At 42.9% G+C, this 12,466-nt stretch overlaps 1 protein-coding gene across 5 annotated transcripts in view; it reads right to left on the bottom strand.

Annotated features, from left to right (window-relative positions):
• The window catches only part of DIP2B (disco interacting protein 2 homolog B), a 194,053-nt gene that overhangs the window by 97,694 nt on the left and 83,893 nt on the right, over window positions 1–12,466 (bottom strand). The gene's annotated exons all lie outside the window — the stretch shown is intronic.

The raw sequence follows: 12,466 nt of genomic DNA, 5'->3' as shown, positions 1-12,466 counted from the left end.
TCATAGTTAAGGAGAGAAGTCAAGGTTCAGGCACTGGGATGGGATATTTGAAAGGCCCTTCTGTACCCTAGTACCTGTGTGGGAACCCGGGGCTAACTCCTACATCCTCTCCCCTTGGTTCATGATCTGTATTATTTTATATGCATGTTAAATAAAAAAATATACATGAAGCACAAAAAAATACACACAGAACAAATGCAATAAGAATAACCTAATTGTTAGAGGAGAAAATGTGTGGTTGAAGTATCAAGAGATGTGCTAGGTACCAAAGAAAGGGTAGAAACTGGATGGGTAGAGAGCAGGATCAAAAGGAATGAGAAATGCAGGAAAAGAAGAGGCCATTCAAAGATGGAGGAATATATATATACACACGTGGTAATGTGACATGATAGAACACCGTTTTCCAAAAAATAATTCTTTTAGTCAGAGAAAACTATTTAAAAGTAGAAATTTAGTATAAAAAGCAATTTGTACATTGAAATTTACAACATTTACTTATTAGTCAATTAGCGGGGGGGTGGAACATATATTTTGATGGATACAGAGATTTGAAATCGAGAGAGATGAATGTCAGTTGCTGTTGGCCTCAGCAACTGACCGATGGAGTAGATGGGGGACAGGTAGCATGGTAGACTGGCTTCAGAGGCGAGTAACAATTGCAGAGTGCAGCAAGTTCACTCCTTCTGAGGAGAATGGGACTGAGGGTAGAAGCCAGAGAGATTAGTTGTTGTCCCAATGCTACTAGTGATGGGGGCATGTTAGTAGTAGCTTAAATTAAAGATAATGGTAGAAGGGATGGAAAGAAGTGAATGGATTAAAAGAGACATTAGGGAGGAAAACTGGACAGGATTTGATGACTGGTTGGATATAAGGTGGAGAAGAAGCTTTCTCGGGCTTGAGCAACCAAGCCGATGGTGGTGATATTCTCTGACAGAGAAATACAGCAACAAGAGCCACATTAGTGTACTGCAGTAAATGAGTGTTGAGCTTAAGAAAGGCCTATGAGACACACAAGATAAGATGTTCAGTTAACAGTTAGATGGATGGATGTACAACTCAGCAGAGATATAGATTTGGAGTCATCAGGATATAGTTGAAAAGTAAATTGATACAATCTCTGTGGAGTAACTTGGCAATTTCTATCAAAATTTCGATTCAGCAACTACAAATTTCCAGGAATTTATTCAATGATAATATTCACACAGCTGCACAAAAATCAATATAAGAATATTCCCTGACCCATTCTTTGTAATGAAAAAACTGGAAGGACTCTAGATGCTTAACTTATATTATAGACCATCTGTATCAGCGGCTTTCAGCAGGAGTGACTTTTGCTCCCCAGGGGACAACTCACAATGTCTGGAGACATTTTTGTCACAACCGGAGGAAGGGGTGGTACTGGCATCTAAGAGACAGAAGCCAGGGATGCTGCCAAGCATCCTGAAATGCACTAGACAGTCCCATAACAAAGGATTATCCAGCACAAAATGTCAGTAGTGTTGAGAATGAGACACCCAATTCTACATTAACAGACAGGTATTTCAAATGCCTTGGCACAGGAAGGTGCCTAAAACATGTTAAGGGTAAAAGGCAAACTGCAAAACAGCAGGTATAATAGGGTCTAATTTTGTAAAAAAGAAAAAAATAGTAATAGATATATTTGTGTATATACAGAAAACAATCTGGAACACTATACACACACAAACACACACACACACACAATTAATATTTATTCTTAGGGGGACAGGATTATGGGGTTTCAGTTGTTCTATATACTTTAATAGAGGTTGATTTATAAAGAAGCCTGAATGATTTGTATAATCTCAAACATATATGTTTAAGAATGAATGGCTCTGTACACATATATTTGTTAACAAGATAGGATGGTCACAGTATGTAACAGAAAAAAGGCAAGATACTAAATAGCCTATACAGTATATTCAACTTTTAGAATAACTATTTTTACATACATGTGCATAGAAAAAATGTGGATTTTTACACACCAATATATTAACAATGGTTAGCTACGGCTTGCAAGATTATCAACTGGTTTTAGCTTTTTCTCCTTTTTGCTTGCCTGTATTTTCTATTTTTTCTACAACGAACATCCATTATTTCAAGAAACAATAAATATTTTTAAACTGCAATCATGACTATTTATTAGACTGAACAAATTTAATCACAATGGCCCTTCATCTCTGTTCTTATTTCTAGTGAAATAAGAGAAATCCACAGTGCATTTCTTGGAAATAAAAACCAAATCTTGTCAAATTAGCAAACTACATCCATCTGTTCATTAAGATATTTTAAATTGGCTGTTACTGCATTGACCTACTAGTTTTATAGGGAGAAATTTCCAAGAATAATGCAGAAAATAAAATAAGGACCTCACTGAAATATGTTGGTATACCACCATTATTCATTTATTTACTCCATTATTCATCCAGCAAGTATTTACAGACTATATACCCTGTGCAAGGCTTGATATTAGAACCTTGGGGGATACAATGTTCCAACAATACACACAACTATCAGAGATGAGGGAACCTACCAAGGAAACCTTCTTAGAAACAGGAAATCATGCCGTTTTTGGCAAAAGAAACAATAGAGCATTCTCCTATCTTATTCCCCAGTCACAAGCTCCCCTACCACCCCACACCCCCACACACACCCACTCCCTAGAGGACACAGACACCAGCTCTGCTGGCTCAGAACACTTCTGATAAAGTGAAAGGCCTTTAAAAGCTTTCTTCAGTGCCGAGTCTCATTCACTGTCAATAAATGACTGTGGGACAAACGGTTACACCTTGTATCTTGGACATTAATCAACCATCTCAGTCAAGAGAGTCTAAGCCATGTCAGCTCCCCTAGACCCAGGACTGAGCGAAGACAGCAGGCAGACATAGGAGAAGATGAAGTACAGCGAGAATATGAGGACCGCGGTGAGGAGCCATCTACTAACTTAAATATGCCCTCCCCCTTCTCTCTGACTACAAGGCCCTTCTCACAGGTCACCTCCTCTGTGATACCTGCCACCATGTGTGGGTCACTTCTTCCTGGTGACCTACAACGCTGCACATACTTCTATGAGAACCCTTAGCACAGCACTGGTATTTTAATTATGTTTACATGTCTGTGTCCCTACTAGACTGTGCCCGGAGGGCAGGGACTGTGCCTTGCTCCTCTCTGTAGCCCGCCCACAGCCTGGCACAATGGACACTTGTTGAACCAAGGACTGAATGAATGAATAAAATAGAGGCAGGGAGAGAACAATAAGTCACAGAGAAGTGTACTTGGGCGGAAAACTGGAAATGAGAGAAAAGGAGGTCTTTACGTTAGCAGTTGCTGCAAGGCCCAGGGAGAGAAATTTAGGGAACCAAGTTTATTGAAACTTGACAGCTAGACCTCAAAGGTAGCCAGACAAGCAACACTTAGCCTGCCCGCAGAGAGGAGCTGTACACACACAGCTGGGCACTAACAGCTGAAAAAACTCCACGAGGGATCGCTGTATCCTCCAGCCAGAGAGTGAGACCAAACAGAAGGAATTTAGTTTCCCCACGTAACTGAATTTGTTTTTCCACATTTCTGTCGCTGCCCAGCTGTAGTCTGTGCTGGTATCATTCTCACCACCTGCAGTTAAGCAGTTTTTGCTGGACTAAAACAATGTTTTCTAAACTTTTTTTTTTTAATTGGGGAGTATTGGGGAACAGTGTCTTTCTCCAGGGCCCATCAGCTCCAAGTCGTTGTCCTTCAATCTAGTTGTGGAGGGCGCAGCTCAGCTCCAAGTCGAGTTACTGTTTTCAATCTTTAGTTGCAGGGGGTGCAGCCTACCCTCCCATGTGGGAATTGAACCGGCAGCCCTGTTGTTGAGAGCTTACACTCTAACCAACTGAGCCATCCGGCCACCCCTTGCCCCGATTTTTAAGAATCACTTCGTCAGTACAAATTCCCAGGCCCCTACGAGGAAGATTCTGACCCCCTAAGTCTGGATGGACTAAGACCCAGATACCTGTATTTCTAACAAATGTCTTCCAATAAGTCTTAAAAATCAGGCACATTTGGAAATTGCTGCAAGAAAGAATCCTGTGTGGAGTGTGCCAGGTGGTTCTGCTGACTTAATGTGAGGAGGGTAGAGAGAGGAGGGGTAGAATGCTGTGTGGGTGATACAGGCTCCAGGGAGCGAGGGAGCAGGGGAACCTCAGGAGCTCACAGACACCAGTCACACCACGGCATTCTTCCTCAGAACAGATTTGTTTTGCCATCTGGCATTCAATGAAAAGGAGTGCCACCACTGTACCTGTATAAAATCTGCATTAAATGGCACAGATCTAAGTTAAACCTGTTGTTCAAGTTTTTTTGAGAACTGAACAAATAAAGGGAGGATTAGCCTTCCCCTCCCACTAGGGTACCGTATTTCTCCACTCCACCCACGTGTTCGCTTCCAGGGGTCTGCAGTGCCTGGCAGGTGTGCAGGGACCCAGCCTCAGAAGAAGTGACCCAGAGGCAAGCCGGGAGCAGTCGGGGACCCACATGACTTCAGAGCGTTGCTTCGGCACTACCACAATCTTGAATCGCCAATAGCAGGCATGTGGAAAGATGCATGTGTGGGGCAGAACAGAAAGGAAATGTCTTCCCAACTTCTCTCCTCACCACCGCGGATTAATGAAAGCAGCTTGGCACAAGGAGTCCACAAATCATCTTCAAGCAGACTGACAGGGACTGGGAGCAGGTGTGTGTGAGCCTCCCAGCCAAGCCAAGCCTCTAGGTCAGCGGGCATAGGAGGAATAGTCCCATGAATCAGGTGGCCATCGAGTGTGTATTTGGTCAGTGCAGCAGCACTGTGCTGCGGAGAAGAATTTAAGAGCCTGAGCTTGACAGACCACATCTGGAGCACAGCATTCCTACTTCCTGGCTCTGACTCTAGTGTTACTTGACCGGTTGATAAGTCTCGGTTTCCATGTCTGTAAAATGGGGAGCAATAGTATCTACCTTGCAAAGTTTTTATTGTGACTAAAAGGACTTAGTAGTATGGAGTCTGGGCTACAGAAAGTACCAATATCAACAACCTTTTACTGAAAGCCTACTAAGCCTACACTACTGGCCAGATGCGGGTAGGAGTCAGAACTATGCCCCCAGAAAGGAGACTGAGGCAAATAAGCATTACTAAAACTGCATGCGTGCCATGGGAGAGATGCACAGCAAATGCAATGTGGAACCCAGAAGAAAGCATCATGATCTCTGCCTGGCTAGGAAAAGAAAAGTTTTAGAGAGGGGGTGACCTTTTCTTTGGGTCTGGCCTTCCATTCCAATATCAGAAATATGACATAAACTCTCCATGATACAGTCACTTAGTGGTTTACTGGTTTTTCCTCTGTGTGGATGTGGCCATGCTTGGTAGTTCTTTTAGGATTCTTATCTCCCAGAGAGAGGTAGGGCAATGTTAAATAATTTTCATATATGACCTTGTGCAGCAAGCACCTGGAGCGATTAGGTGCTAAATAAACACAGGGTTTGGGAAATTCTGGAGGGTCACCAGGTTCTATACATATGAACTTGATGGACACAGAGCGAAGATTACAGCTCCAGCCATAAACTCTTTCTGCTCTAATTGAAATAAAAAGGTACGTGCCACTGCAGCCCTGCCTCAAAGCCACACCTATTCAGTCAGAGGTGGCAACGGCTAGGGACTTTGGAGATGCCATGAGAAGTAGTTTTGAGCACTGAATGGATGACATGCAGTGTTAAGCAAAGATGAATACAATAGTATCTGTGTCTTCAAGAAGGTCCCGGTCTAAACAAATAATTACAGAAAAAGTGACAAGCCTTACACTAGAGATTATGCGCAAAGTCCAGTGGGAGTACAAAAATAATGGAGATAAAATATAATACTCAATAAGAATAAATACACCTTGAGGGCTTACTACGTATCAGTGTCTGTTCCAAGAGCCTCACAACAGCCCTACAAGGTGTTATTATCACCATTCCCATTATATAGGTGAAGCTACTGAGGCACAGGAAGTTGAAGCTACTTGCCACAGTCATACCTAGTCACTGCTATGATCAGGATTTGAATCCACGCAGACCTGGCTCCGGGCCCCTCTTCTTAGACTTTTATTTATTTTAAGTGTGTTTTTCCAGGACCCATCAGCTCCAAGTCAAGTAGTTGTTTCAGTCTAGTTGTGGGGGTGCAGCTCACAGTGGCCCATGTGGGGATCGAACCGGCAACCCTGGTGTTACAAGCATCGTGCTCTAACCAACTGAGCTAACCGGCTGCCCCCAGGGCCCCTCTTCTTAAAAACTACCCTATATTCATTTTCAGAGAGGAGCTCCAAATTTGGCTTCAGAAAGACTGAGACAACTTCACAGAAGATGATCTTAGGTTGAGTCTTGAAGGACGACTATCCAAGGAGACAGACAGTGAGGACGAAGACAGTTTCTGGAACCCTCAGCTGTGGGGAGAGTGGCATGCTGGGGCCAAGAGAAAGATATAAAAGCTGTAAATTCAATCTCTGACGTACAGGATGCTGGCCCAGCCAAACAGGAGACTCCACTCTTTGTGCCTTGACATGGAATCTTCAGACACTTGGAATTTAGGGCTGATATTTATCCCATAGGCCACCAGTTTACGGCCCTCTTCCCTCTTCGGTAAATGTCTCTATATAACACAACCATCATTCTAACTTTTCAAAATATTCTGACATCCATTCGTTTAATTTGCCTCAAAATCCTCTTCAATAAACAAAAGATATTACCTTTACAACAGAACAAGAAACTGGGATGTGAAAAGATAAATGTCTTGCTTAAGGATACACAGCTAGACTAGAATCTGGGTCTCTGGCATTCTCTTATTATCTGTCCTTTGTTCATTGTTTATTTGTAGGTGACCCCCTAATCAGATGCAATGAAAATATAAAACTAACCCAGTGTTCATAAAATGAACAACATGGGATAAACAATTCTTATGACTCACTCCAAAATACAGACAACCTTCTAGAAGGCATGAAAACTCCCACCACCCCACAACAGGACCCTGTGTGGATTATCTCTTAATCATCCTTTAAATGAGACAGCCAGCTGTGGCAACTGTATCCAAGGGCAGTTATAAAATAGTCAGCAAGAAGTCATTAGACATCATGACTAACCTTCACCTCACAGACAATATGGCCTTTCCTTTTTGTTAAGGAGTCATTAGGAAGGAAAGAAATGAAACGAAGAAGAAAACGTTCTATATTCATCACCTTCAAATCTGTAAGTCTACCGAACAAACCTATCCTCTGCATACGAATCCTGAACCAGGAAGGTGGTACATGTTGGCTATGGACAGAGACGGCGAGTAGGGCTGGGGTTATGGCTGTTGGTACATGGGGATATAAGAACACACACAAAGAAAGAGCCAAGAGTATAGCTGAGAGTGTGAATGAGGTCAATCTTTGCAAAACTGAAAAAGGCAGAGGATTTGGATCAAATCCAGGAGACACTGGCTAGAAGACAAGGAAAAATTTTTATTATTAAATGTTATCATGTTCTCCTTACAACAGTAATTCCATTCAATGAATTACATGTACCAGACACCTATTCTCCAATCTTCCTCCTTCCACAAGTGACATAAATAAAAGCTCACAAATACAAAATAAAGGCTCACAGTCACACGAAATGATGGCCTTACCCCTGAAACCAGTGACAAAGCATTGGGGCATTTGTCTTTTCCTACCTATTTTTCATGCCATATCTTAACTGAAAGTGGCCAAGAGGACAACAAAGAATTAAAAACCTTGAATTTTTTTTAAAAACTCTCTGTAGTTTCTTTCTACATATAGGTAGAATGACTCTTGTGTTGAAAGGAGAGTGAAAAGAGACAATATTTTTATAGCTAGCTGAGCCAGAAATAAACCTGTTAAAATATTTCAATCTGTTGAAAAACAATGAAAATTTTCATTTTATCTAATTTTTCTTTTGGAGAAGAAAACCCACCAGTGGTTCTAAATATCTTCAAATGGCAGCCTATAAAAGTTATAATTTCTCTTCTTTTAACTCAACCTTACTAATCTTATGAAAGACTTGCAAGGAAATTAACTTCGGGACACTCAAATTTCCATCCTCAGTAGATGTCCTCTCACCTCATTTAAAACAATAACTACACATTTTCCACGTCAAGAACTTGAGAATAAGCCCAGAATGCTTTCTCCCAAAACTCAAATCATAGAATTGTTTTGGCTGCACGGTTCGGTTTTCTAGGTCAAATATATATGACTTCTTACAGATGGTATTTCACCTAAGGCACCAAGCAAGTTCAAACAAATAAAAAGCAGCAGAGTAAAACACTTGAAACACTGAGAAACTGAACTCTAAGTCTGACGACACCATCAGGCAGCTGGCTAAATCAACCCATCTAATGCAAAAGGTATGTTCATCTGTCCATTAGAAAAACTATGTCTGCAAATAAGAAATTTGTTATACAAATGACCTGAATGTTTAAACAGAGCAGGAGGAATCCCCGGAATGGACCAGTTGGTAGGAAAAGCCCAGATTCTAGCCGAAGGCAGACCTGGGTTGGGACCCTGAGTTTGCCATTTATTGGCTCCCTGACAAGTTACTAAACATCTCAGCCTCAGTTTCATAATAGGTAAAACTGGAATAACTCCTACCTTGAGTGCTTAGGATGAATCTTGAATGAGAGAATAAATGCAAAAGTCCCTGGCACAAAGCACACATTCAACTAGTTTTCGTTGACACCCCTCCAGCCCCAGCCCCACCCTTACGTCCTAACAATAACTTTCTCCTTAATAGGGTTATTTAGAAAATTCTGAGTTGGTAGGTTTTCATTTTTAAAAAAAAGAAGAGGAGGAGGAGAGACTCCATTACATGTCTCTGAAGACACGTTAGGGGGCTAAATCCTCAGCAGTAAGAGCCAATGGGAGCTGTGCTAGTGCCTTTGGGTGCTAACACTCTAAAAGAAGGAAAAGTGCTATCAAAGAGGAGGTACAAATATCTCAACCAGAAATGAGCAGAGATTAGTTAGAATGAATGTGTGTAAATGTACGTGAATAAAACAGTACCATTTTGCATGAACCAGGAGCACACACATCTAACTATGGACGTTGTTATTTTAATTTAGGGCGAACCGCAAATGCTCAGGGGAAAAACTCCCAGGAAAAAAAAGTCAGGAAAAAAGGTAATTTTCTTTATGGCTTCTACCGACTTCTATCTTTAATTTTCCTCAGAAAATTAGAAAACTGTTTCTTGCAAGAACAGCAAGGCATATTCAATTATTCTGCCTTTATTCTGGCATTCATCAGAATAATTTTTAAAAACTAGGCAATAAGTAACAATTACTGAATATGAATTGGACAGTGCATGTGCCAGGCATTCTTAATCAATGGTGTAGAAAAAAATTAACAAGTGATCAAAAATCTAAGTATGCCCTCTTGCAAATGCAGGAATAAAGTAAAAATTTTTAAACAGATGAAGATTTTTGCTGGCAGCTGAATCCTACTACTCTGGAGACCAAAGATGCACATGGCTAAATGTAAGTAGGGAGAATACTGTCACTGCTACAGGATGTGGATCAGAAAATAAGCAACTCAGGTAGGCCAGGGTAGAAAGGGCCCTGGGACAGACAGGGCCCTGAGACAGAAAACTGATTATCTTTATGGGCTTGGCATAGATTAATAACCTCAGACTCCAGGTGTCAGGAGACATGTTTTCCCTCCCCGGTTGTGCTTCAAACTAGCTCTCTGCTCCCAGGCAAGCCACTGTACTTCTCTGGGCCTCAGTTTCCTCATCGGTAGGCAGGAGGATCAAATGAGCGCTAAGGTTGCTTTTGGTCCATGTTTAATGAATGTCACTTGGCCTGGCACTGTTATGTGTGGCAAGTCAAAAACAAGGGAAGATATCCATCAGGCAATAGAAAAAATAAGGCCTAGGACAGAGATTTTCACTATCAGTGTAGGAGGTGGCAGCTGAAGGCTTGGGTGTGAATGACGTCATCAGAAGGAATGCAGCCTGAGAAGAAAAGGCCAGAAAAGGAATCCTGGAGAAAACTAACATTTAAAGATTGGGCAGAGGAAAAAGATAATACGGGGACACAGCGGAAGACCAAGAAAAAATGGGAGGAATGAGAGAGAAGGGAGTGGAGAGAGAGAAGGGAGTGGAAAGAGAGAAGGAGAAGATGAATAACGTACACTGTCACAAATGTGACATAAGGATTGAAAACTACTTGCTAGAATTGGCAGCTAGATCACCAGTGGCCCAGTTAAGAACAGCTTTAAGGAACAGTAGAGGAAAAAGATTTAGAGCACTGAGGAATGGATAAGAGGTGGAGAGAGAGTAACAGATGTCTTTCATATAACATGCTTGTTGTAAATTGAGCGAGACAGGCGCAGTAGCTATGGAAGTTTACATGGTCAAGGAGAGTGAGTCTTTTCTGCCCTTTTCTTAAAGATGGACGTATATTTATGTTACATAGAGCTACCAGAAAGAGGCTGAAACACTGCTTCAACCAATGAATACTAAGAACTCCTGTTTGCAAAGCGCTATTCAGAGGTGTAGGACAGAAGGTGGACACGGTCCCAGAATTTGTCCTCGTGGTCATGAAGTGTAGGGTCTCCTCCAGCAGAGAGAGACATCCCCAAACCATGATACAATGAATGACAATTACAGGTTTGATAAGGGCTACACAGGGGCTGTCCAGGCCTGAGGGCTTCCCGGAGAATTCCGCAGGTGCATTGCTCAGCGTAAACCTGCAGGCAGGCTCAGACCTCGGAAACGACCTCGTCTGGCCAGGTGGGGGATGTTACTCTGAGGAGGTGATATTTCAGCCGAGTCCTACAAGAATTGAACACGTTCAAATATTTTGAAAACTGAAACAAAAGCCGGGGACGGGGGCTGGGGGCCTGCAGGGGTGGGCTAAGCACATCCCCTGTGATGACTTGGTGTGGCGTGGGCCTGGGCAGGAGCACAGCGCGTGGACATGCGGCGGGGAGAGGGCGGGCCCAGATCCCACAGCGCCCTGGAGCCCATCAGAAGGAGCTGGGATTCTATTTTTAAATGAAAGAGACAGCCATTGAAGGGCTTTAAGCAGGAGAGTAACACCATCAAAGCCAGCAAAGGAACCAGGTAGTTCCTGGAAAGATGAGAAGGAAGGAGATCAAGAGCTAGGGGCATGGATTACCTCAGGGGGTTAGTTCCTGGCCTCCCCAGTCCACTCTGAGAACACTTTGTGCCCTTAATCTGTGACGGCTTTACCGGTGTGGAAAGGTTCACTCTTGGTCCTTGGAGCAGCCTGGCAGAGCTCAGAGGACCTGGAAACCCTGGGGCAGTCACCTGAAGGGACCAACAGCCCTTTTATCCCATTGTATTGAACAAATATTCTTTTCTGTTTGTCAAGATGTATCAAAAGTTGGAAGTATTATAGGGCTTTACTGATACCTTTCTCTCTGAGGAAGGAGCCGAGAACGTGTCAGTACCTGCTGATGTTGGGCGAGCACTAGGGGCAGGGCACTGGCCGGATGACCCCTCCATTTCTTTCTGCACAGGAGGGAGACTAAAGGTTTTTCATCTATTTTCCCGTCTACGTTCATTTAGTACTGATCTCCTGCCAGGCACCAGTCATCTAAAGCATTCACATGTATTAACTCACTTACTGTTCAAAACAGTCCCACAGGGTGGCATTATTATTGGTCCCGGTTTTCAGGTGAGAGAGGGAGACACTGGAAGCATAAGTGACCTGCGCAGGACACAGTGTCTGAGGGAGAGCCGGCTTCACACCGGGTGGGCTGCCTCCAGTCCCAGGCCCTTGACTCTGCTGAGAGGGACTGAAGAGGCGGAAGAAGAGGGGGTTTCAAGAAAGATACCGAGTGCCCGAGGGGAATGGGGGGAGGCCCGTGCTCTGAAGCGGATACAGAAGGCAGTCCCAGCGCTGCCAGTTGTTAGCCAGTTGTGTCTGAAAAAGTTAACCGCTCTAAGCCTCAATTTCCTCAACTGTAAGACAAACATAATAGAACCTACACGTTATTACGAGGATTAAAGAGATAACACATGCAAAGTTCTAGCAGTCAGTCACTCAATGACATCTGCTACTCAAATGGAAGAGGGAGTTACCTAAAGAAATGTGGAGGGTGTCGGGCACTGCCGAGGCTTCAGGGAGATGGGAGGGCAGAAAGTTTAGTGGCACCAATGTCCAGTTCTGTGATTTTCTCCAGCAGTCCCTGGGGAAAGGCTGATGGTGTGAATAACTGAGAAGTAGGGTTTAATTGGAAATAAGGGTAGGCAGGATGATGGGATCCAGGCTAGCAAGTCAATTAATCAAGAATCAATCGATAATAAATACTTGTTGAATACTGATTTGCAGTGCTGTCAACCTAACTTCTATAACTTTTTAAAGTTTCTATGGGAAGTACACTCAAGATTCATCTTGGGATGGCAGAACAAACCACCCTTAGGATGAAATAACAGGATTCCAAAAGGA

The sequence above is a fragment of the Rhinolophus hipposideros genome (assembly GCF_964194185.1).
Source record: "Rhinolophus hipposideros genome assembly, chromosome: 9".
NCBI classification, from domain to species: domain Eukaryota; kingdom Metazoa; phylum Chordata; class Mammalia; order Chiroptera; family Rhinolophidae; genus Rhinolophus; species Rhinolophus hipposideros.
This window is presented reverse-complemented; position numbering and strand designations above follow the sequence as displayed.